Source organism: Rhipicephalus sanguineus, chromosome 4 (genome assembly GCF_013339695.2).
Source record: "Rhipicephalus sanguineus isolate Rsan-2018 chromosome 4, BIME_Rsan_1.4, whole genome shotgun sequence".
Lineage (NCBI taxonomy): Eukaryota > Metazoa > Arthropoda > Arachnida > Ixodida > Ixodidae > Rhipicephalus > Rhipicephalus sanguineus.
The window spans coordinates 157315034-157338196 of record NC_051179.1 but is presented as its reverse complement, the minus strand read 5'-3'; the positions used below and the strand labels follow the sequence as shown (position 1 = coordinate 157338196).

The window sequence follows — 23163 nt, the reverse complement described above, 5'->3', positions numbered from 1 at the left end:
GGTTTGGAAGCATTCAACAACCCATTCGTTCCGCAATTCGCATTGTGTGAGTCTTGGTTGTTATTTTACTCTTCTAAAACGTTCTATTACACATGTAAAAGTGATTCCTTCCCCGACGTACATAGGGTCTGTTTGCAAAGGAGTTTCAAGCACCGGCGTAGCTCTGTGGTGGAGTACTCGGCTGCCACGCCGAGGGCCCGGAGTAGAATCACATTCTATCATGGATATTTTCTAAGGGCGAAGCACTTTAGCGTCTCGGCGTGTCGGCGTGCATCGTCGTGAGAGCGCCACCGCCTCAGCGCTCGCCGTGTGGCGAGAGACAGCGAACGGTGCTCGTTGACTATGGAAACGCACTTTCTGTGATGAACGCTGAACTACCAGCTCGCAAAGAACGAGAACGCGGCCTCGCCCGCAAGAGACAACGCCGACGCAGGCAGCGTCTGCTAGCGACTGACGAAACATTAGAAAAATTACACCATCTCCCGCTAAAGGGGACCATGAGGCGATGCGAAGCCGGAGCACTTGCACGATCGCGTTCCGTTGGCGATCGTTGGGCATGCTACCGACCTCGCGTCGTGGAACGCGAAGAGGGACGCTACGCGCGTCGTATCTTCCATCTAGCCTGGCCGTTAATTCTCACAGGGCGAGCGGGGAACGCGGTCGACAGGGGGGCGAGAGGGGGGCAGCGTAGGAGAGGAGAGAAGGGGAGGGGATGCGCATGCGCTCGAGCTCACCGCGGCGTTGCGCAGGAGAGAATTTCGGCATGTCTAGCCCGCGTTTCAGAGGAAGAGTGGAAAGGGGGAGGGGAGAGGGGTATGGGAGAGGGAATGTGGAGAGGGAAAGTTGAGAGGGGAAGGGGATAGGGGTATGGGAGAGGGAAAGTGGAGAGGGGAAGGGAGATGGTGAGTGGAGAGGAGGTGTGTGGAGAGGGTATGCGCATGCGCAGTAAGGTTGGTCACGCCGCACACCACCACCACCACCGGATTGAGCTCCGCCTTAAGATACTTCGCATCTAAAAACGGCTCACGAAACATTAGAAACGTTTTTATCAGGAAAGCAGGTGAGGAGTCTGGAAGCGACACTTCCATTGCGATGTACAGTGCTGAAATTGAATTTCTTTCGCACTTATTTGAATTTCTTTTCTTTTTTTATCGCACCTCGTTTGGTTGTTGGTTGTTGTGACGCTGTACCTGCGCAGCTTGTTGATGTATAAAGGTGTGGATCCGCCATCAATAAACGCAGTTGTTAGTGAGCGCCTGCGCTTGTCTGCTCCCTTGTTGTGTGTCCTGTCTAGTTGCGCTACTTACGATGGTTTCTATATGTAATGGTCGTTAAATGCGAAGCATTTCATAGTGAACCAAATTGTTCCTGCCAACCTAGGGACTTCTGAAGTCGGGAGGGTCGCTGCGGGAGACGGGAGGAGAGGGACCAGAAAAAGAATTTTTTTAGGAGAACGCGCAAGGGCTACGAATTCAGCATACGGCCCCTACGCCTGAGGTATTGGAATATTCGAAGCGCGGCAGCGGCGTGGCTGAAATGCTCTTACTATAGAAGCGTTCCAGCTTCTGTACTGTTACTGTGCCCTCTCACAACTGCGCTATAAAACAGGGGACGTGCCCACCGATGCCAGTGTGTGCGTGTTTGTATGTTTCTGGCGGAAGGAGGAGAACCTGGCAGGCGACAGCAAACAGCCGTGGGCTGCGGACCTTTCGAGATGCGTGGACGTTCTCTGCGCATTGTCGAGATGCGTGCGTCGTATAAATAAGTTGGTGTTGTTTTAATCACCGGTATGTGTTTTACTGTGGCTTTTGTTTTCGAAATTGAAATCAGGCTGTTTATCGGGAGGTTTATGACTGCGATCGTGTAACAGGGCAGCCAGGTCTGACATCGGGAGTCTCCCGGCCCAAATCGGAAGTGTTGGCAGGTATGCCAAAGGCACTTTGAGCATTCCTATCTATCTATCTATCTATCTATCTATCTATCTATCTATCTATCTATCTATCTATCTATCTATCTATCTATCTATCTATCTATCTATCTATCTATCTATCTATCTATCTATCTATCTATCTATCTATCTATCTATCTTGCTGTCTACGTCTGGGTGCTCTCATGATCGCCTCATCAACTTGGTGCTGACCAAAATTGGCATGGGAGAATAAGAGGACTTTACGAATAACTGTCGGGTCATGGCATGAATAACGTAAAAATCCTGCCGCGTACGTCGTCAAACCCTTTCTTCCAGACACGTGTGGCAAATGCCTGTTTACCACGGGCCGCGGCGTACGGGTATGCGCCACAGGTTATTGACAGTTTATATCTACCCAAGAACGGCGAGAACAGACATTGGTAATTAAAATGCGAGAGCGTTAAAGAAAACAGGCGTCGGCAGCATTGACCCAAAAAATGCAAATAATAAAAATCAGGATCCCAGAAGGAATCGGACCCAAGCATTCTGCATGGCACAGGTGTTCTACATGCCGGTCTTGGAACTGCTTAGGAAAAAGAACCTATACAGGCGTAGTGTCGGTGCAAAGTCAATTGTGGTTGCAGTGCTCGTTATCTAATTTGATAACAAAGCAATAAACATTACATATGTACTTCTATGATACAGGTGTCATGTCGGAGTTTCATCAATTGTGGTTCCAGTGTTCGCTCTGCTTTTATATCAGTGTAATAAACATTAAGCTTTTATCCCTATGGTTCGGCAAGCTATATTCAAGCGTTGCTCGACGCCGGAGGAATAAGCGAACGAAAGTTACGTATGATATTCAAGTCCTCGCATCGTAAATTACACTCTAGATTAAAAAGCGTATGTGTGACTCTTTTCGGAGAGTTGTGACTTGCCATGTGTACGACCCTCTTTAAAGATGCAGAGTGACTCTCTTGGTGGGTCAGAGTCGGCGAGCTCTAGGAGAGTTCCCTGACCCGCTAGGAAGAGTGGAAGGACTTGTTATCGAAGGATCATATTACCCCTTGTGAGGGAGTCATACGACTCTTTCCGGGAACAATCCCACGGGGGACAAATGACACACACCGAAGCCTCAAGCGACTAAACAAGTATTTTAAGTTACTCAGTTGACCCATGCTCTACTTTTGCGCGACTATTGTCGAAAATAGTGAATTATTCATTTTAAGCAAGTCCAATAATACTTTCCGTTGTGCCCAGCGACGGCAAAAAAGGAATACTTCAATTTTAGCATTATTAGTAATCTGGAAAGCGCGAAAAGATGGTCTGTGATTTCCAATTAGGCAGTTGAAGTATTCCTTATTTACATGCTTGCATGAGTATAGCCAACTAAGATGTGTGACTCTGATGTGCATAGTGTCATATGGTGCAAAATAGGCTGCATAAATTGGCATCACGTTTCCATATTTATTCCTTATGATTATGAACAAATCAAGAAGTGGTGACAGCTGGAGGCATCAGACTTGTGACTTGCTATGTTGTCGCTCCTGTTCAGGGTGCGCAGCCATGAAAGATTGTATCTGAAAAGCAGAACGTGATAATATGATGAGAAAACGGAATTGCAGTAAGAGTTTTCAAAACCAACACAATAAGTTATTTACACAGATATAATGAAGGCTCACAACAAAACAACAAATGCAAACAGCCATCGTAAGGAACCACGTTTTTTGCAGTTACCGTGTAAAACACAGGTTGCGAATCGTAACTTTTGTCACACGTCACTTGGCAACAAACTTGCAGCACAAGAAGCAACAAACGAAATTGGTGCGGCCGTCACGTGTTGTCCTACGTAGTGCAGCCAAAAGAAATGTAGGACCGACTGCCTCGTTGACAGGACGAATGCCGCTGTTGGCTTTCCCATCAAGAGTGGTGAGACGCCAGGCCGTAGCGGCACGTTCGTTTCCCCGTGTGTGCCTGTCAACTGAAGTGAAGAGGCGGGAGAAGCTATCCGGGATTCTGGGAGTAACCAACACACAAGCAGTGATTATTTGAAGTTAAAACCACCGTTTTTTCAACACACAGTTACTGTACACACATCTAACACGTGTGTTTCGTTTTAAATAATTACGCAACGAAAACAAATTTTCACTTAAGAGAAGGCGTGAACATAGTTTCGCAATAGTAACTGGCTATGCGCGAATGAAAGCGCTCCTTTTGTGAGAAATCGCTTGAAAATTTCCTTCCAGAATGAGCCCGGCTTTGCGTCGACATATTCCGACACTCAATCGCATCATATGGCAGTCAGGGGCGCGTAGTGAGCGGTTACTGACCGCGTCTTTTCCTAACGTGGCCGCTCATTAAATACTCAGATAAACACATGCGAGTACGGGTGCCCGAACGACACCCAGTGCTCGCGGACGCAGTCTACGTGAAGATCAGGCATATCATATGCTAGAATTGCAGCACATAGCTCCCACAGTCACGTACACTCACTGGATTCTGTTATGTCAAACGTCACCGCAGGTGTAGGCAAGCCATAAAAAGAGCAAACAGAAACAAGGGACCAGAGTGCATGGCGGCGGCCGCAACAACGCGCGCCGTCGAAAGGCTCGAGCTTTTCACCTTACCGGCGAGGCGTGTCCAACTTAAGTGACTACCGCGTACGCGCTGCACGCATGCTACCGTATCTGCATCTTAAACTACCGTTTTTAAGCCAGCTAAAACCATTATATATAGCGCGTCTAAGCATTCTGTACAAAGACTTTTTTTCACGTTTCCACGCACGGAACATGCTGCACATTCAATGTCGATGCAAATGTTAATATGAAGTAAGCTAAAGTGCATCTCAAAAAGACATCTTGCACCTTCGGCAGTGCAGACACAATGTGTGATCAGCAAACAATCACCCTTGATAATTGCGTGCATCGCTCATTCTATGGGAGCTTATCAGGGAGGCGCATAGTGGTTTCCACTCGTTAAGTGACAGTTTTAGTTGGGCATCCGCAACAGCCCCGCGGACGCAGGCTGCAGTTGAAAATGTCTGGCAGCCTACTTCCGCAGAGCTGCTGCAGACGCCCAGCTAAAGCTGTATAAATAATACCTACGAAAGCAGTACACTCACCGTTAAAAGGCGCACGTTATGCGTGTCTGCAGCTCCATGAATAATACGCCCTCCAAGAATCACTTCAAGGACGAAGCCTGGCGTCACCGCCATCGAAGATGTCCATGTTTGCTCGATCACAAAACTAAAACACAGGCTCCTGACGCAATCCACGCAACCAACGCAACGTTCATAAGACCGAGGATATTGAGAGAGGAGGCGGAGGCATCGTGCCAGCCCGGCTCCGTCAGCGAGAAATGGCGCCACAACAACGGCACAACGTCAAACGCGCGGTATGTATGGCGCATAAGCTGGCGCCTTCGTCACGAAAGCCAAGTGAAACTCGCTTCACGAGAGTTCGGTGACTCCTCCAGAAATGCTCTCTTTTTTTTTGCTTCTACCTTCCAAAAGGGGTCAAATGGATACCCAAAGAGAGTCACGGTGAAGTGAATTTCTTTTAACATTTTTTTTTTTCCTAGAGTGCAGACTTAGTTTCAATCATATGGACGTCTGTGCTCTAACGTGAGTGCTGACGTTACGTGAGGCCATAAGTTGCCCTTTAAACGCCAGTGTAGTCAACGTGCCTGGTAAGCCCACGGTGTGCACACAACTATTACATTACGCTTACAAAAACAGGTCGATTCACCTCGTTCCGCTTGGCACAAGGCCACAAAATGCAGCGAAGACAAATTCTTCGCTAACTGCTTTGCATGAAACCGATTCCCAAAAGGCATGGGATGTTCCGAATTTTTACATTCTTATAAAACCGAATAGCCAATACTTTACCCACAATTGGCGTTGTCTCGTCATGAGGCCTGCATAGGACCATTTTCCGAAGCAGTTGAAGCACTGGCTTGGCTCTGTGGTAAAATACCTGATTGCCATACAAAATATCTGGCTTCGATTGCGCCTCAAGCCGTAATTTTTCTTTGCCTCCATCTGTATTTTTCGCCCATTGAGAACGCCGTCGACACTGGCACCACATTTTGACATGGGTCCCCTCACGCTATCGCGTTAATATCTCTAAAGTCTTGGCAATATGTGTTAATATGGCGCATACGTGCATAGTACGCGCCCCGGTATGCGTGTATGTGCCACACATGACTGGTGCAAAGAGTTTGATGACGTTGGCGAGTGGAAGTCACGTTTTGCATTCGATCATCAGCAGGTCGTGTTCGCCATACGCTCATGCCCTCCTTTGCCAATTTTGGTATCTACCAAGTTAAGGAGACGGCCACTAGAGCGCCAAAACGTAGGCCATAGATAGATAGATAGATAGATAGATAGATAGATAGATAGATAGATAGATAGATAGATAGATAGATAGATAGATAGATAGATAGATAGATAGATAGATAGAAACGGTACAATTGCCTTCGGTTCGCTAAAAAACGGTTCGCATTTCAAGCATCATCAGAACATTGTGGGAATGCATTTCATGGGAAGTAGTCAGCGCGTAGATGCTTTTCGCGAATTTTAAATGCAAAACATTTCTTTATGAACTAGAGATGCTTTGATCCTCTCTATCTATCTCTGTATCTTGCCGCCTAAGTCTGGTTGCTGTCGTGGTCGCGTCCTAACTTGGTATATACGAAAATTGGCGTAAAAGTGCATGAATATACGACTGACATTAAAGAAATGTTGTGACATGAGTAACATGACATGCCTACCGCATACATCATGAAGCTCTTTTCCATGGTAACCCGCATCCCACGACCCTTGCGTTGCGGCTATGCGCCATGGTTGGTCCACTGGCGGTAAACAATACGAACCTCGCACTGCTCACGATATACTGGACCATCAACGTAAGACAAGACAGCGGTATGCCCACTGCACAAATCACTTAGACGAAGCTCACAGCCTTAAGCAAAATCAGGTTAACACCTATCCACGTTTGGAAAGATTTCATCATATAAACCCCAATGTATATCCAAAGCAATGTCTGTGGTACGAGTCGAGTCCGACACTGCAGCATGTCACAGGGGAATGTCGGAACAAACCTATGGAGGCGCAGTCGCCTCTGATATTCGCGATGGCAGGCCGTCACGTTGCGAGGCCGTCCTCGCCCGAAATGACCTGAAGATCCAACGGGGTCTCTTAACTGGATCAAGCCGGGCGAGCAGCGGTGGCCACTGGTGTCCTGGAATGGGGAACCCACACTTGAAATTTTCCCCTCATATTTTTTTCTTTTCATTATTAAACGTTGTCTCTTCCTGCTGTTTATGTCAACGTAAGGCGCCGCAAAGAGACATTTGCATTGATTAAACACGAGAAAATATTGCACCATCTCCCGCTAAAGGGGACCATGAGGCGATGCAAAGCAGGAGCACTTGCACGATCGCGTTCCGTTGGCGTTCGTTGGGCATGCTACCGACCTCGGGAATGCTACCGCCCTCGCGTTGTGGAACGCGACGAGAGGAGAGAGAGGGGGAGGGGACGTAGGAGAGGAGAGAGAGGGCGAGGGGACGCGCATGCGCTGGCGGTTATCGCTGCGCTGCGCAGGAGAGAATGAGGCGCGCGAGAGGGGGGAGCGGAGAGGGGGAGTGGAGAGGGAGAAGAGGGGAGGGCAGGGTGAGTGGGAGAGTGGAGAGGAGGTGTGTGGAGATGGTATGCGCATGTGCCGTAAGGGTGGTCACGCCGCACAGCACCACCGGATTGAACTCCGCCATAAGATGCTTCGCATCTAAAAACAAACCGCTTCTTATAATTGGCGATAGTAATGCAGTACAGAAAAAATTACACATGTACCCCTATGAATCGACGAGTTTTACTCTAGCGCTGTTCGTTCCAGCAGGAATACAGCCACGGTGGCTGCTGATACTTCGTTTGGGAAAAAGTGACGTTTGTGCTGTAACGTGAGCGCCAGCGTTACGTCGAGTTACCCTTAAATCGCCGGTGTAGCAAACGTGCCTCGTAAGCCCACGATACGCACAGAACTACTCGATTGAGCAAAAAAGACGACGACCCACCTCGCAAGGCTTCACGCAAACTGCGACACAAGCAGGTACCTCTGACCGTTTCACATGGAATCGATTCCCAAAATGCGTGAGACTCGGGATTTTCTTTTTCGCTTTGAGCCAAGGTTTACGACGTGGATTTCTGTAGCATGATGCACATTATGCATTATGCAGCATTGTGCACATTATGCACACCTCTGCAGCATTATGCACATTGTGGGATTACCAGGCACGTCGACTACGCTGGAGTGTAAATGGTAATTCAATGTCCGATGAAGCGTATGCGCGGACGAGCAACGTTGAGTCATAGGAGTACGTAAGTATTGTTTACACATTGGTAATGTTGATTACGTTGTGTTTAAGCATATAGACCACACTGCCACCGAAATCGACGTTAGGTAAGCACCACCACCACAAGTAAGTTTAGGCAACCATTGGTGTAATGAACTTATTTGGAATCCACACCTCGTGGTTGTTGTCTAAAGGTTGTTGCAGTACGTATTCCAGAGTTTTCCAATACATTAAAATAGCCAACTACAACAAACGGCATGCCTTTCTCTTGCTTAATCAATGCAGAGTATCATAAAGGTTTTGTGTTTTTTTGCTGTCGGGGACCGACATAGCTGAATCACCTGCGGCGCGCACCAACATACCATGCGAAGTGGAATGCGGGTATGTGCCACACGTTACTGCGGGAAAGGGTTTCACGACATACGTGACAGGCATGTCGCAAGTTAAGGCATACTATGTTAAGGAGGCGACAATGAGGGCACCTAGATATAGGCGGGTGAATAGATAGGCAGACGGACAGATAGAAAGTGCATTTGGTCCGCAAACAAATGATTCGCGTTTAAATCTGATGTTGCAGAATGACCTGTTATGTCTAATGTTCATTTGGAACAGGCAAACAGCTCATGCTCATGCAAACAGGAAGCATGTTTGCGTAAAGAGGAACATATACGTTTCAGACAAATCAATTCGCTTACGTCAGCACTGAAATAAAACTCTGAGAGACAGTTGTCATGTCATTACTACAACAAAGAACACGCACTGTCAAACGTAGGAGCCACGACAGGCATTGAAACAATGTCTATAAAAAAGCATGAAATATTTTTAGTGTTTTTTTTGGAGTAAAGATGTCAATACGAAGACAAAAGAAAGCCATCTAGAGAAATGTCGGTGACGTGCACAACCGCTGCCTGCAGTAAGCGCTCGCGCATTGTGTCCAAGTGTCCTTGTTATGCTAAATATATTCGTGTATTTTAGATTGAAGAATCCGCCAGGTCACTTTGACGAGAGCGCTTCTTACACCAACTAAGCAGGTTCAGTGACGGAAGGCTGGCATTCTTCGTAACGTAAGAACATTTTATTTTTTAGTTGCCACCTCGTGTGTGTTTCGTTGGTTTACGTATGGTATTGGTGGATGTGATTTGCGGTGCAAGATCAGTGGTATTCCCTGAGGTGGTTTCACAGGTTAGGGGTGCTTGAAAAAAAAAACGGAGCGATCAAAATACATAGCACACATTCTCAATGATACGGCTTTCAGAAGTCTGAAGAAAACTTTTGCATGGTAGCTGACCTAAAGACACTGTGCATAAAATATAAAATAACCCCACTGTTCAAGGCCATGATTTGTTTAACGTCCTGGCATCCCTCTCACAGTCGACCGATCGCAGTAATAGGGCGTCTTCACTTTCACGTGGCAAGATTATCACGAATGAGTGTAATGGAATCGATTAGCGCAGCGACGCACATTGTGGGCAAAGTCTGGCTGGAAAGCCAATGCACATAAGTTCAGAGGGTATGCATTCATGACAGACACCCATTACCTCGCAAAGCAGCGCGCGATCCCGTGTTTAGTTGCGTTCAGACACATATTACCATAAACAAACCAGCCTGAAAATAGTTAGAGAGCCAGTGCGCAATCGTAAACAGATTTGCGATAATATTTAACGAAATCTAGCGCATCATATACATAATAAAATGCTTTGTTGGGCTTCGACATCTACCTCGGTGGTACACGTTACACTGCGTTACACACTAGCGCACGCGCCAGACATTCGACAGCTTTAAGGGGACATCGCCTCATAGAAGGTACACAGTTCGGCAGGTTCGTACGGACTCATGATGATAAGCGGCGGCGTGTTTTGTTCTCCGAACAGGAATGAGCATTTCTTCAGAGCACATTGGGACGATGGGAGTAAAGTAACCACAAGTTGTGCGCAACGCATTCTTCTCTTTGTTCTGTTTATTTTGTGCCACTGTATATAGTTTTTCGATTGCGTGTGATTAAACTTTGTTGCGATTCAGCGCCTGTATTGCTTTCTTTTGAACACGTCCCTTGTTTAACCGCTGTTATTATTATATGCGTGAGAAACGGCGGCCGCTTAAGTACGTAAGCCTTCTCCGGCGAAGCGCGCGTTTTTTGCGTGTCCGTGTGTAATTCAGACACAGGTCCCACGAAGGTTACGTTTGACTTACTTACACCTAGGACTATCGTCGAGCTCTGTTAAAAAAGAAAGCAGCCGTATACGGTGCCCCGAATAGGTGATTCTGCTATGAAGAAAAGGTACAGCAATACAGTTGTACTGTGAGTAGTATACTGCACAGATCGTGAAAAAGAGAATCAACTGCTATAGGTTTTCTTAACAAGTAACTATATCATGAAGCGCTATGAGCCTTTGGACAGAAGATGAAGAAGCACGAGAGCCGGGGCAGGAAAGAAAAGGAGGATGAAGTTGAAAATAAACCGGATTAAGATGGACGCCAGTTCCATATTGAAGCTTTAATGCTGTTCCGTTATTTTAAGTAGGAACACTACATTATTTTGGCGCAGCCGGCCATCGAAGCCATCATGTGGGTGACGTTCTTCATTGACGAGACCACCACCGATCACCAGGCACTCACTCATCTCTTGAATATGACCCAAACTAAAGGACGTATCGCCAGATGGGTGAATTACTTGCAGCAATTTGACTTCACCATCTCGCACCGATCAGGACCGCTTTTAACCGATGCAGATGCTCTATCAAGATTGATGGTACAAAACAACACAAAACAATCTGAAGAAATCAATGAAGTGAAGCTGTGGGAAGGCTCAGAACAACTGGTTTTTACTGAAGGTCGGTATCAAGTCCCACCAACTCTTGTTTCCAAAGTGCTTTACTTGTACCACGATAGCCCAGAATCTGGAGGACACGACGGATTTTGGCGTGCCTACAACAAGTTGGTCAAGAGGTTTACGTGGCCTCACATGAAGAAAGACGTCAGTCAGTACGTTCGTTCATGCCATGTGTGTCAAGTACACAAAGTCAAGTATAAACAGCCTACGGACACCATGATACTACCTTGCCACTCGAACGGGCCTTTTCAAGTAGTTCACCTGTATTTCGCCGAACTTAAGAAGAAACGGGAAGGGGTCAGAAAAAATTGGCCGCGTACTGCGTGCTTCGCTGCAAATGTCGTCTAAAGACGATAGAAGAGGCGCTGCGTGAGATATGGACGCCATCTGGCAATACGTCGAGAAACACGAGTGCTGTGTCGCGGGCTGGTATTCCCGGCGCAGCGGCAGGCGAAGACCGGCGGTGACCAACGCGACCGGTGGGGACACCGGCCAGCCCGAACACGCTGTTTGGCGCGATGCGCCGAAGGAGAAGAAACGTCCGCACTCAGCGAGTACTCTCCATAAACTCTCTTACTTCCACGTCGCCTGGGTAAAACAGGAATGCCAGAGCGGCGCCCCCTGTCATTCGTACAATGCAATACTGAACCGAAACCGAAACACAACATGAGCTTGTGCAGAGGGCACGGATGAAGACAAGTTTAAGCGCAGTCGCATTTTCAGCGCACCTTAAGAAACTAGGGTTGTAACATTGTAGGGCGAGTAGGGCCAGAAGGACCGTCACGACGAAAACCTGCCTCCTCAGTCGTATTCGCCTGGAACGTTGGTGTGGCTTCGCGTTCCCTCCTCCGCTCCTGGCCTTTCCACAAAGCTACTGCCTAAGTACGAAGGCCCCTACCGCGTCCTACGTCAAGCATCCCCAGTTAACTGTATAATTGAGCCTGTTCAATCATCTACGGACCGCCGTCATCGCGGCCGCGAGACTGTTCACGTCGATCGACTGAAGCCGCATTATGACCCACCAGCTGTACCTGTTCCTTAGGTCGCCAGGATGGCTCCTTTTCCGCGGGGCAGTGATTTGTAACATGGTAGGGCGCAGACAAGAATGCCTGCGAAAGAAGAAGACGAAGACGGTTGTTGTTGGCGCTCGCGCTTGCTCGGCTTGGACCGCTGATCACTTCAGCTGTGGCAATCTTTTAATAAACGCGTTACTGTCTCAACGTTAAACGCATACCATCAAGGTCTTTAAAATTGCGTATCTATGTATTTTCTGTTAAAGGAACACACCGCCTAATACTTACCTAGTGATGTTGCGCCTCAGATATGCGTAATGCTTGCTTTTTGATCAACAATGTACACAAGTATGAACCTAGTCAGCCGTTCACGATGGCTGGCCCTTGGGCAAGTGGTTCAACTTTGGCCGAGTGGCTGAATCGAGGGACGTGCCGACAAACAGAAAGACAGACAGAAGGACAGACAGAAAGACAGACCAAAATTTCTGCGTTTAAGTTCCCCAAGAAAGACTATCGTCTTTAAAAACGCAAGCTTTTCTGCTGGCCATAGATGAATGCACCAGGATGGTCGCGGCACGAGCAGGAAAAGAAGATGCAAATAGCGTCATAACCCTTCTCGAAAGAGACATGTTTAGAACTACGCGGACAATCGTATGCGATAACGGCCCCGCGTTCAAGAGTAAAAAGCTAGCAAGATGGGCTCGAGATCACAATGTATCGATCAAGTTCTGTGCGCCATACCATCCTGCGGCGAATGGGCTTGCAGAACGTGCCATACGGGACGTGAAACAGTACATCAAGATGTACGATAGTTTTCCTGGTGGATGGAAATGTTCTTTAGAAGCAGCCGTAAAACATTATAACCGATCCTACACAAGTGTCTTGGGGTGCAGTCCACAGTACGCTTCTACAGGAGAAACCCCTATTCTGCAGGCAGACCGTGAGTTGGGACTCTTGGAAAACCTCAAGGCTGTCGAGGAGAGGCAACAAAAATCACAGGAGGAGAGGTACCGAAAACGAATGAAAAAGAATTTCGACAAGAGGCATCGAGCAGACATGCCAGACATTCAAGTCACCGACCTCGTACTAGTGAGAAAAGGAATAAGAGATTCCAGTGCCAAATTTTACGGGCCTTACTCTGTGACCAAGACAGCCACCCAGAACGGAATTTTGAAGACTGTTTGGTACACTGGTGAACGAGGATCAGTTGAATGTGCTTCAATTGGGAATGTCTTCAAGTATTACCCCAGGAGGGGTAATTAAAAGAAAGCGGGAAGGGTGAAGCGGTATGAGCCTTTGGACAGAAGATGAAGAAGCACGAGAGCCGGGGCAGGAAAGAAAAGGAGGATGAAGTTGAAAATAAAGCGGATTAAGATGGACGCCAGTTCCATATTGAAGCTTTAATGGGTGATTCCACGAGAGATCGAACATGCCTGTCCGGTCGCAATTTTTGTTTTGCCTGGGTTTTTTATATGTTATGTGGGCACATTCAAAGTGCACGGAACTGAAAGTTTTATTTCCAAGAAACGCTCCCAGCGCGCCAAAAAAATATTTGAATGTGGCGGCGCGTGCCTCCTGTTTTCGCTCACTGCAATGTTTTCGGATTTCACGGCCGAATTTAGCGCGAACGATAAATGATGTGTCAAAAATTTCTTTTGCTGGTTTTAATACGCATTACTGTGAATTACATCCATGCTTTTTTTATGCCGTCCTCAAAAAGAAGAAAATGTAAAAAAATGGCAAACGCGGCCGAAATCAAAAAAGGGTCCTAAGTTTGAGGCGCCTTGGCGCCTTTACTATTTCAAACAGAAACTTGAAAACAGTGTCAACTATAGAAAAGAGCCTTTGCAACATTTATACGGAAGATCATTTTCCTACGGGCAGCGCAAAAAAAGAAAAAAATAGTTAAAGAAGCGAGTTTTTTCAAAAAAGTACATTTTCAAAAAATAAAATAAAAAAAACTCCGGTCTCAATTTTGACGGCAATTTTTTATCGAAGAGCGCTTATGTCAATGAACACACGGTTTTAATATCATATGTCCTCATTTGCTTTGTTTACGAGATATAACTGGTCAAAATGATCCTTGCTGTGAGTGCTCACTTCAGTGCGACTGATGGTTGTTAATAGCTTCCATTGTGCGTAAATCGCAGTTTTAATTATTCTGCTGCAGCAAAACCTTGCTCTGGTGGCTTCTCGTCAAGAAAAATGTGTTCTCAGATTTTATTTGGTTCTACCGTGTGCGAAAGTGGGCTGCTGCCGCCCTCTAAATGGCTCACGTGTAAACAGTTTGCAGCCTACAACCTCGCCTACAATCATCAGAGGAAAGATGGGCGCGCCTGTTCAAAATATCAACCGCTTCTTCTTCCTGGAGGAATGCCTGGTCTACCTCATCGCGGTTAGATGTAGACAGGTTTTTCTTGAGGAGCCTAAAGCAATGCAAGCAGACCTCGCAGGTGTCGCGAAGATGCTCAGCCTATGACAGTAGGCTCTTGGGGTAGCGAACAACAAAAAGAGCAAAGAAAAAAAATTTGCGAAACGAAAACGTTTTCCTCAGCAATCTTCTTTTTGTGAACGCGTAAATAATCGGCACAGAACAATCGGACATAGCCATGGGCCGCGCGCATCGCGTGTAGTGAACAGCTAGACCTAGAGCAAGCCGAAGCGTTTATACTGAACGGCGCCGCACAAATTATCTCACATCTGCGCAGCTGTCATGAATGCCTTTCCAGAACTGCTTACGGTTTAACATTTTATGACTAAGGGTGTCTAAGCGCTTTGGGCTGTAATATTTAATTTGTAGGCCGCACTCATTGTCAAAACTAAGGGTAATGTCCGTCTGGTGCCACCAATGACCTCTGCTGTCCTCGACGTGGGAAAGCACTTTAGTAAAGTGGCAACAAAACATCATAAATTGGGCAGCTCCGGCCATTCATGGCTTAATCATGCCGCACCGGACGTTTTCTGGCTGCTGAAACGCTGAGGTAAAGGTCGAGATGATACAGGAAGACGTTATCTGCGACGCCGAAAACATGTGATAGCGGGAAGTGAAATAAACGGCTCGGAAATCATTCAGCTAACGTTTTTACCAATGTTGTTTAGGCACAGTGTGCGTCGAATGGGGAAGATGGTTAGAGCGTACAATGCATGTAATGGAAGGGAAGCAAGCAGGCAGTGAGAAAACAACTGCATAACAGCGCGCCTGCTGATTGTGGCATTTAGTTACAGATTAAATTGGCCTTCGCTGCATACAGATGCTTTATTCTGTGTGCAAGGAGAGTTTTGACAAAGTGACCTAAACCATGTGTTCGCGGTGTCTCGCGTGCTTCTGATTAGCGAATACTGGCGGGGTAAGTTGAGGTTGTAAGCTGCAAACTGCGTACGTGTTCGGCCTTTAGAGAGCGGCAGCAGCCCACCCCCACACACGCTAGACACAATTAAAGTTTGAGAATGCATTTTTCTTGACGACAAGACACCAGAGCAAGGTTTTACTGCAGGAAAATAATTAAAACTAGATTTAAGTGCAATGCAAGCTGATGACAACTATCAATCGCACTGAAGTGAGCACACACAGCAAGGGTAATTTTGGCCCGTTAAATCTCGTGAACAAAGCAAATGAGGACATACATATTAACACGGTGTTTTCACTGACATAAGCGCTGTTCGACAAAAAGATGTCGTCAAAATTGAGGCCTGACTTTTTTTATTTTTTGAAAATGTACTTTTTTGAAAAGAACTCGCTTCTTTAACTATTTCTTTCTTATTTTGCGCTGCCTGTAGGAAAACGGTCTTCCGCATAAATGTTGCAAAGGCTCCTTGAAATGCTTGGAAAAAAGCATTGATGTAATTCACAGTAATGTGTATTAAAACCAACAAAAAATTCTCGACACATCGTTTATAGTTCGCGTTAAATTTGGCCGTGAAATCCCAAAAGATTGCAGTGAACAAAAACAGGAGGTCTGCGCCGCCACCTTCAAATACATTTTTGGCACGCTGGGAGCATTTCTTGGAAATAAAATTTTTGGTTCCGTGCACTTTGAATGTGCCCACATAACATATAAAAAACCCAGGCAAAACAAAAATATCGACCGGGCAGGCATGTTCGATCTCTTGTGGAATCACCCTTTAGAGGGCGGCAGCAGCCCACTTTCGCACACGGTAGAACCAAATAAAATCTGAGAACACATTTTTCTTGACGAGAAGCCACCAGAGCAAGGTTTTGCTGCAGCAGAATAATTAAAACTGCGATTTACGCACAATGCAAGCTATTAACAACCATCAGTCGCACTGAAGTGAGCACTCACAGCAAGGGTCATTTTGGCCAGTTATATCTCGTAAACAAAGCAAATGAGGACATATGATATTAAAACCGTGTGTTCATTGACATAAGCGTTCTTCGATAAAAAATTGCCGTCAAAATTGAGACCGGAGTTTTTTTTATTTTATTTTTTGAAAATGTACTTTTTTGAAAAAACTCGCTTCTTTAACTATTTTTTTCTTTTTTTGCGCTGCCCGTAGGAAAATGATCTTCCGTATAAATGTTGCAAAGGCTCTGTTCTATAGTTGACACTGTTTTCAAGTTTCTGTTTGAAATAGTAAAGGCGCCAAGACGCCTCAAACTTAGGACCCTTTTTTGATTTCGGCCGTGTTTGCCATTTTTTCACATTTTCTTCTTTTTGAGGATGGCATAAAAAAAGCATGGATGTAATTCACAGTAATGCGTATTAAAACCAGCAAAAGAAATTTTTGACACATCATTTATAGTTCGCGCTAAATTCGGCTGTGAAATCCGTAAACATTGCAGTGAGCAAAAACAGGAGGCACGCGCCGCCACATTCAAATATTTTTTTGGCGCGCTGGGAGCGTTTCTTGGAAATAAAATTTTCAGCTCCGTGCACTTTGAATGTGCCCACATAACATATAAAAAACCCAGGCAAAACAAAAATTGCGACCGGACAGGCATGTTCGATCTCTCGTGGAATCACCCTAATGCTGTTCCGTTATTTTAAGTAGGAACACTACATATCATACAGTTAGTGCAGAAAGAAAGCTGCTGAATATATTTCCATGAGCGCGAAACGGTACTGATAGCAAACTACGGTTACAAATCAGCCAAACATGCCATGAAGTCATGGTACTGCGACAGCAAGTCACATCAGTTTTATTGACCTCATAAAAGCCACTAATTCGTACAAGTTATCTGATGTCTACCCAGTATTGCGCTTTTTTCCTCTTTTCACATAAAAATAAATTTCTAAGAATAATTAAGGAACTCCACTTGACCATGTTCAACTGTGAGCTCTGTTCCGCTCATTGCTTTCATTGTCGCTAATAGTGCCTCTAATGATGTGCAAAAAAAAAAATAAATGAAAGAAAACTGAAAAACTCACAGAAGGGAAGGAAGCATAGACTTTAAAAATATGGAAGATTTTGCAGCGACAACGAAATAATTATGAGGACGTGTTTATCATAAGTGTTGTACTTCATAATATGCAAACATTATTAGAGACAAAGAAAGATAATTTCATAAACCTTTCCCGCGAGTACATCGAAATATCAGTAGAAAAATTTATGCCTATTTTGCAGCACACTCAAATTAAATGCGAAGCATTTCTTAGCGAACCTCTGGCACTTTGACGTTTCTATCTATCTATCTATCTTTCTATCTATCTATCTATCTATCTATCTATCTATCTATCTATCTATCTATCTATCTATCTATCTATCTATCTATCTATCTATCTAGCCGCCTACGTCTGGGTGCTCTTATAATCGCCTCCTTAACTTGGTGTAGACCAAAATTTGCATGGGAGGGTAAAAGGATTTGACGAATATGACTGCCAGGGTATGACATGAATAACGTTAAAATCATGTCGCGTACCTCGTCAAACCATTTCCACTAGACACATGTGGCACATACCCGTTTACCACGGGCCGCGGTGTACGGGTATGCGCCACAGGTGGTTGACAGTTTATATCTACCCAGGAACGGCAAGAACAGACATTGGTAACTTAAATGCTAGAGCGTTAAGGAGAACCAACATCGGCAGCGTTGACTCAACGAACGGAAAGAATGAAAATTAGGATCCCAGCAGGAATCGTACCCAAGCATTCTGCGTGGCAATCAGGTATTCTACCACTGAGCCACGCCAGGTCTATAAACTGGTTTGGAAGAACAGCCTACGCAGGCGTAATATCCGTGCAACGTCAATTGTGGTTGTGGTGCTGGCTATCTACTGTTACAAGAAAGCATTAAACACTACATGATACTCCTACGACGTGTACTCCCACGATACAGGCGTCATATCAGATTAACGTCCTTAGTTCCAGCGTCGGCTACGCTTTTATAGCAGTCTAATAAACATTACATTTGTATTCCTACGATTCAGCAAGCTATATTGAAGCATTGTTCGACCCCGGAGGAATACAATAATGAAAGTTACATATGATATCCACATCACCGCGCCGTAAAGTGCACTTCGTCCACCAGAACGACGTAGTGTCCTCTTCATTTCTTACGAGGCTGGGCGATGGCCTCAGGCTTACCGAGGATGATGCCAGATTGATTGACAGCCGTTTTGTAGACTAGGCTACGTAGACAGGTAGTCTACGAATACAACAAGCACCATCCACTGATGTTGGTCTATGTAGCACTATACAGGCCTACCGGCCTCGACGGCCTATACCTCACCAACGCGAAGGGTGGCTTCAGGCTCCGACATGTCGCCGGCTCTGTCGACAGAAAATTTGTCGTCGAAATGACCGAGGCATCCACGAATTCCAACAGCTCTACTATACCACATACTTCCCTACACATGGACCCCTCGTCACCACGATCACGACCGGATCCTATAACGAGTCATGACCAGCTGCTGGTGCTCACTGATCACGGTGATGACGCCCTTGTTCAAGAACTGTCAATAACTTCTTGCACACATGCAGACGGGTTCGTGAAACGTGCGTGCGTTCTCGGGACACGTACAAGCACTACATATCAGCTTACCGCTTCTGGTGTTGGTAATAGCCCCGTTGCCATTGGCAGCGTTACCCAACCGTAAACAGCTGGTTATATAACACATGTGCGGCTCTTCAGCATATATATGCGTGCGTATAAAATTTATACAAATCTTTAGCGTCATTTCGTAACGTGTCGCTCAGTGTGAAAGTTACGCCACAGTCACCTACCCGCCGCATGCTTCGAATAACATCGACTCCCACGGTTCGTGGGATCTGCCGAATTTTTGATGAATGCACAGTCTCGCAAAAAACATGTAAACTAACGTCGAGCACGGAATTAAACACGTGATTTGTATGCAACCAAGTGTCGCGAAATAACCATGAAGTTATGATTTCATGAACATAACTCTCTACGAAGAAATACAGTATTTCAAAGGAGGCTTATTCTTAATGTATATTGCATGCCCAGAGTATTCAAAAAGGAAAGACTATTACCGCGATTACTTCCGCAGTGCCGCAACTGCCGCCTTTTAATAATTGTTTGTACAACTTGTAGACTATTAACATCAAACCGTGTAATATAAGTAGGGTTAACCACAGATCACTTCCTGCTATTACATGCAGTATGAAAGTGGATTGCTCTCACACGGGAATACAATTTTAATATTCGTATCTTGATACGGTGTGGTTAGCTTCGCGCACATCCGTAACGAACACAGTACATGGAAAACAAGAAAAGAGTGCACGCGCCCACATATGCGTAGAATTCGATTTGTGATGAGCCGAGCGTAAGACTTACAAAAGCAGCCGTCAGCGCCGAGGCACGACTGGCGCGAGTCACGTATAGACAGTCTTACGTAAGACATGTGGGCGCCGCCACCTTGGGCGGCGCTGAAACCAATGTTTTCTTATTATTGTATTTCGCGACGTGAACTGATAAGGCCAAGAAACGTCGAACCCACCAACACAACCGTTATCATGTGTATACGTCAACTGTAGCACTGTTCGTTTATATTGCCACGCCCACTTCTTGTTTTGTTTTGATGTATTCGGGTTTTACCGGCATGGACGGTTATCAACGCTAGACGCTGTCCGCGAAGCAGTGTTCGAGAAGCTTCGCGATTGTAGTAGATCGTTTTGTTAAGATTGCGCCCCGCACGCGAATGTTTCAGCTTTGTCGAGAGATGACGCCGCCACCAGCGATATTGCTGGAAAGTTCGATAGCGCCTGTATAAAAGCCGACGCGCTTGACCGCTTGTCAGTTGATCGACGGTCGACGCTCTATTCGCCGCTATCAGTGTATAGCTGTAGTTGGACTTTCATTTTTCCGGCCACAAGTTCGGTCAAAAAATTGGCCGCGTATCTGCGTGCTTCGCTGCAAATGTCGTCTAAAGACGATAGAAGAGGCGATGCGTGAGTTATGGACGCCATCTGGCAATGCGTCGGGAAACACGAGTGCTGTGTCGCTGGCTGGTAGTCCCGGCGCAGCGGCAGGCGAAGACCGGCGGTGACCAACGCGACCGGTGGGGACACCGGCCAGCCCGAACACGCTGTTTGGCGCGATGCGCCGAAGGAGAAGAAACGTCCGCACTCAGCGAGTACTCTCCATAAACTCTCTTACTTCCACGTCGCCTGGGTAAAACAGGAATGCCAGAGCGGCGCCCCCTGTCATTCGTACAATGCAATACTGAACCGAAACCGAAACACAACATGAGCTTGTGCAGAGGGCACGGAGGAAGACAAGTTTAAGCGCAGTCGCATTTTCAGCGCACCTTAAGAAACTAGGGTTGTAACATTGTAGGGCGAGTAGGGCCAGAAGGACCGTTACGACGAAAACCTGCCTCCTCAGTCGTATTCGCCTGGAACGTTGGTGTGGCTTCGCGTTCCCTCCTCCGCTCCTGGCCTTTCCACAAAGCTACTGCCTAAGTACGAAGGCCCCTACCGCGTCCTACGTCAAGCATACCCAGTTAACTATATAATTGTGCCTGTTCAATCATCTACGGACCGCCGTCGTCGCGGCCGCGAGACTGTTCACGTCGATCGACTGAAGCCGCATTATGACCCACCAGCTGTACCTGTTCCTTAGGTCGCCAGGATGGCTCCTTTTCCGCGGGGGAGTGATTTGTAACATGGTAGGGCGCAGACAAGAACGCCTGCGAAAGAAGAAGACGAAGACGGTTGTTGTTGGCGCTCGCGCTTGCTCGGCTTGGACCGCTGATCACTTCAGCTGTGGCAACCTTTTAATAAACGCGTTACTGTCTCAACGTTAAACGCATACCATCAAGGTCTTTAAAATTGCGTATCTATGTATTTTCTGTTAAAGGAACACACCGCCTAATACTTTCCTAGTGATGTTGCGCCTCAGATATGCGTAATGCTTGCTTTTTGATCAACAATGTACACAAGTATGAACCTAGTCAGCCGTTCACGATGGCTGGCCCTTGGGCAAGTGGTTCAACTTTGGCCGAGTGGCTGAATCGAGGGACGTGCCGACAAACAGAAAGACAGACAGAAGGACAGAGAGAAAGACAGACCAAAATTTCTGCGTTTAAGTTCCCCAAGAAAGACTATCGTCTTTAATAAAGAGTTTCATCTCTGACGTGCTGACTGCTGCCTTCGTTGACGTCACGACCACGTGACATCTGGTGGAGGTGCTGCTTCTTCCATGATCCGGACACCCCCGCGAAGCGCTGACCCAAGCCCAAGCCGCAAGGAGGACGACGGCAAAGAAAACCCGAATTGTCGAATAAGCCGCAGGCAGAAGGGACTGCAGCCAGAGCACGGGCTCCTTCCCGAACAAGCCAGGCAGCCCCAGGTCCCAACACCGACCGCAGCGACGATGACCGACCCCGTGCAGCCTGCGCCGATCCTACTCCGGCAGCCCAAGGAGCCGTCAACCTTCCGCGGGTCGTCATTCGAAGACCCGGAAACCTGGCTCGAGACTTTCGAAAGAGTCTCAACATTCAACAACTGGGACTCGGAGGACAAGCTGCGCCACGTTTACTTTTACCTTGAAGACGCAGCAAGGATCCGAGAATCGGGAGTCCACTCCTCGAATTTGGGACGCCTTTCGCAGCTCTTTCCTGGAGACGTTTGCAAGCGTCGTCAGAAAAGAAAGGGCGACAGCCTTGCTAGAGACACGGGTCCAACTTCCAAATGAAAGCGTTGCCATCTTTGGAGAGGAAATGGCCAGACTGTTCCGCCACGCTGACCCAGCCATGCCTGAGGACAAGAAAGTCAGGTTTCTCATGCGAGGGGTAAAGCAAGAGCTCTTCGATGGGCTTATGCGAAAGCCACCCTCGACCGTCGAAGAATTCGTCTCAGAGGCGACGACGATTGAGAAGACGCTGGAAATGCGCAACCGCCAGTATAATCACCTATCGATTCAAGACAGCCCAGCTGTTCATGCTGTCGGCTCCGACGACCTGCGTGAAACGATCCGAGCGATCGTGCGGGAAGAACTGAGCAAGGTGTTACCCTTACCGCAGCCTGAAGTTGCCACAATCGCTGACATCGTCCGAGAGGAAATCCAGCAGTCTCTGTGCACCCCCGTGTCAGCGCAGCCGCAGCTGCAAGCAGTGAGCTATGCTGCTGCAGCCCGACGCAGCAGCATAGCTCACTGCTTGCAGTGAGCTATGCTGGTGCTTGCAGTCAGCTATGCTGGTGCTTGCAGTGAGCTATGCTCCTCGCCCACGTCAAGACGCCGCCCCAGCAGGTCCGCCGCGAGGCACCACCGCCGCCGCCACCGACGTCATACCGCCCGCCAGCAGGCCAGCTATACACGCCGAGGAAGACCGATGTTTGGCGCGGCCCCGGCCATCGCCCACACTGCTACCATTGCGGAGAAGCTGGCCACACTTACCGCCGCTGCCAATACCGACAGATGGGACTGTGTGGGTTCGTCATCGACGCGCCGCGTCCACAGTGGGGTGAACGACCACGCGACATCGCCGAATATCTCGCAGGAGCGCAATGGACCCCCCGAGGACCTTCCCGATCGCCATCACCAGGCCGCTACGTCTCCCCCCAACGCCGACCATACACTGGCGCAACGCGACGCCGGTCACCCAGCCCGTATTCGGAAAACTAAGGGCAGCAACCGATGGAGG

At 47.2% G+C, this 23163-nt stretch overlaps 1 protein-coding gene across 1 annotated transcript in view; it reads left to right on the top strand.

Annotated features, from left to right (window-relative positions):
* Positions 1-9202: 9202 nt before the first annotated feature.
* Positions 9203-23163, top strand: part of LOC119391780 (fibrinogen gamma-B chain-like) — a 101352-nt gene continuing 87391 nt past the window's right edge. The window contains 1 exon segment of the mRNA XM_049415399.1: positions 9203-9321. The gene's annotated coding sequence lies outside the window, so the exon portion shown is untranslated.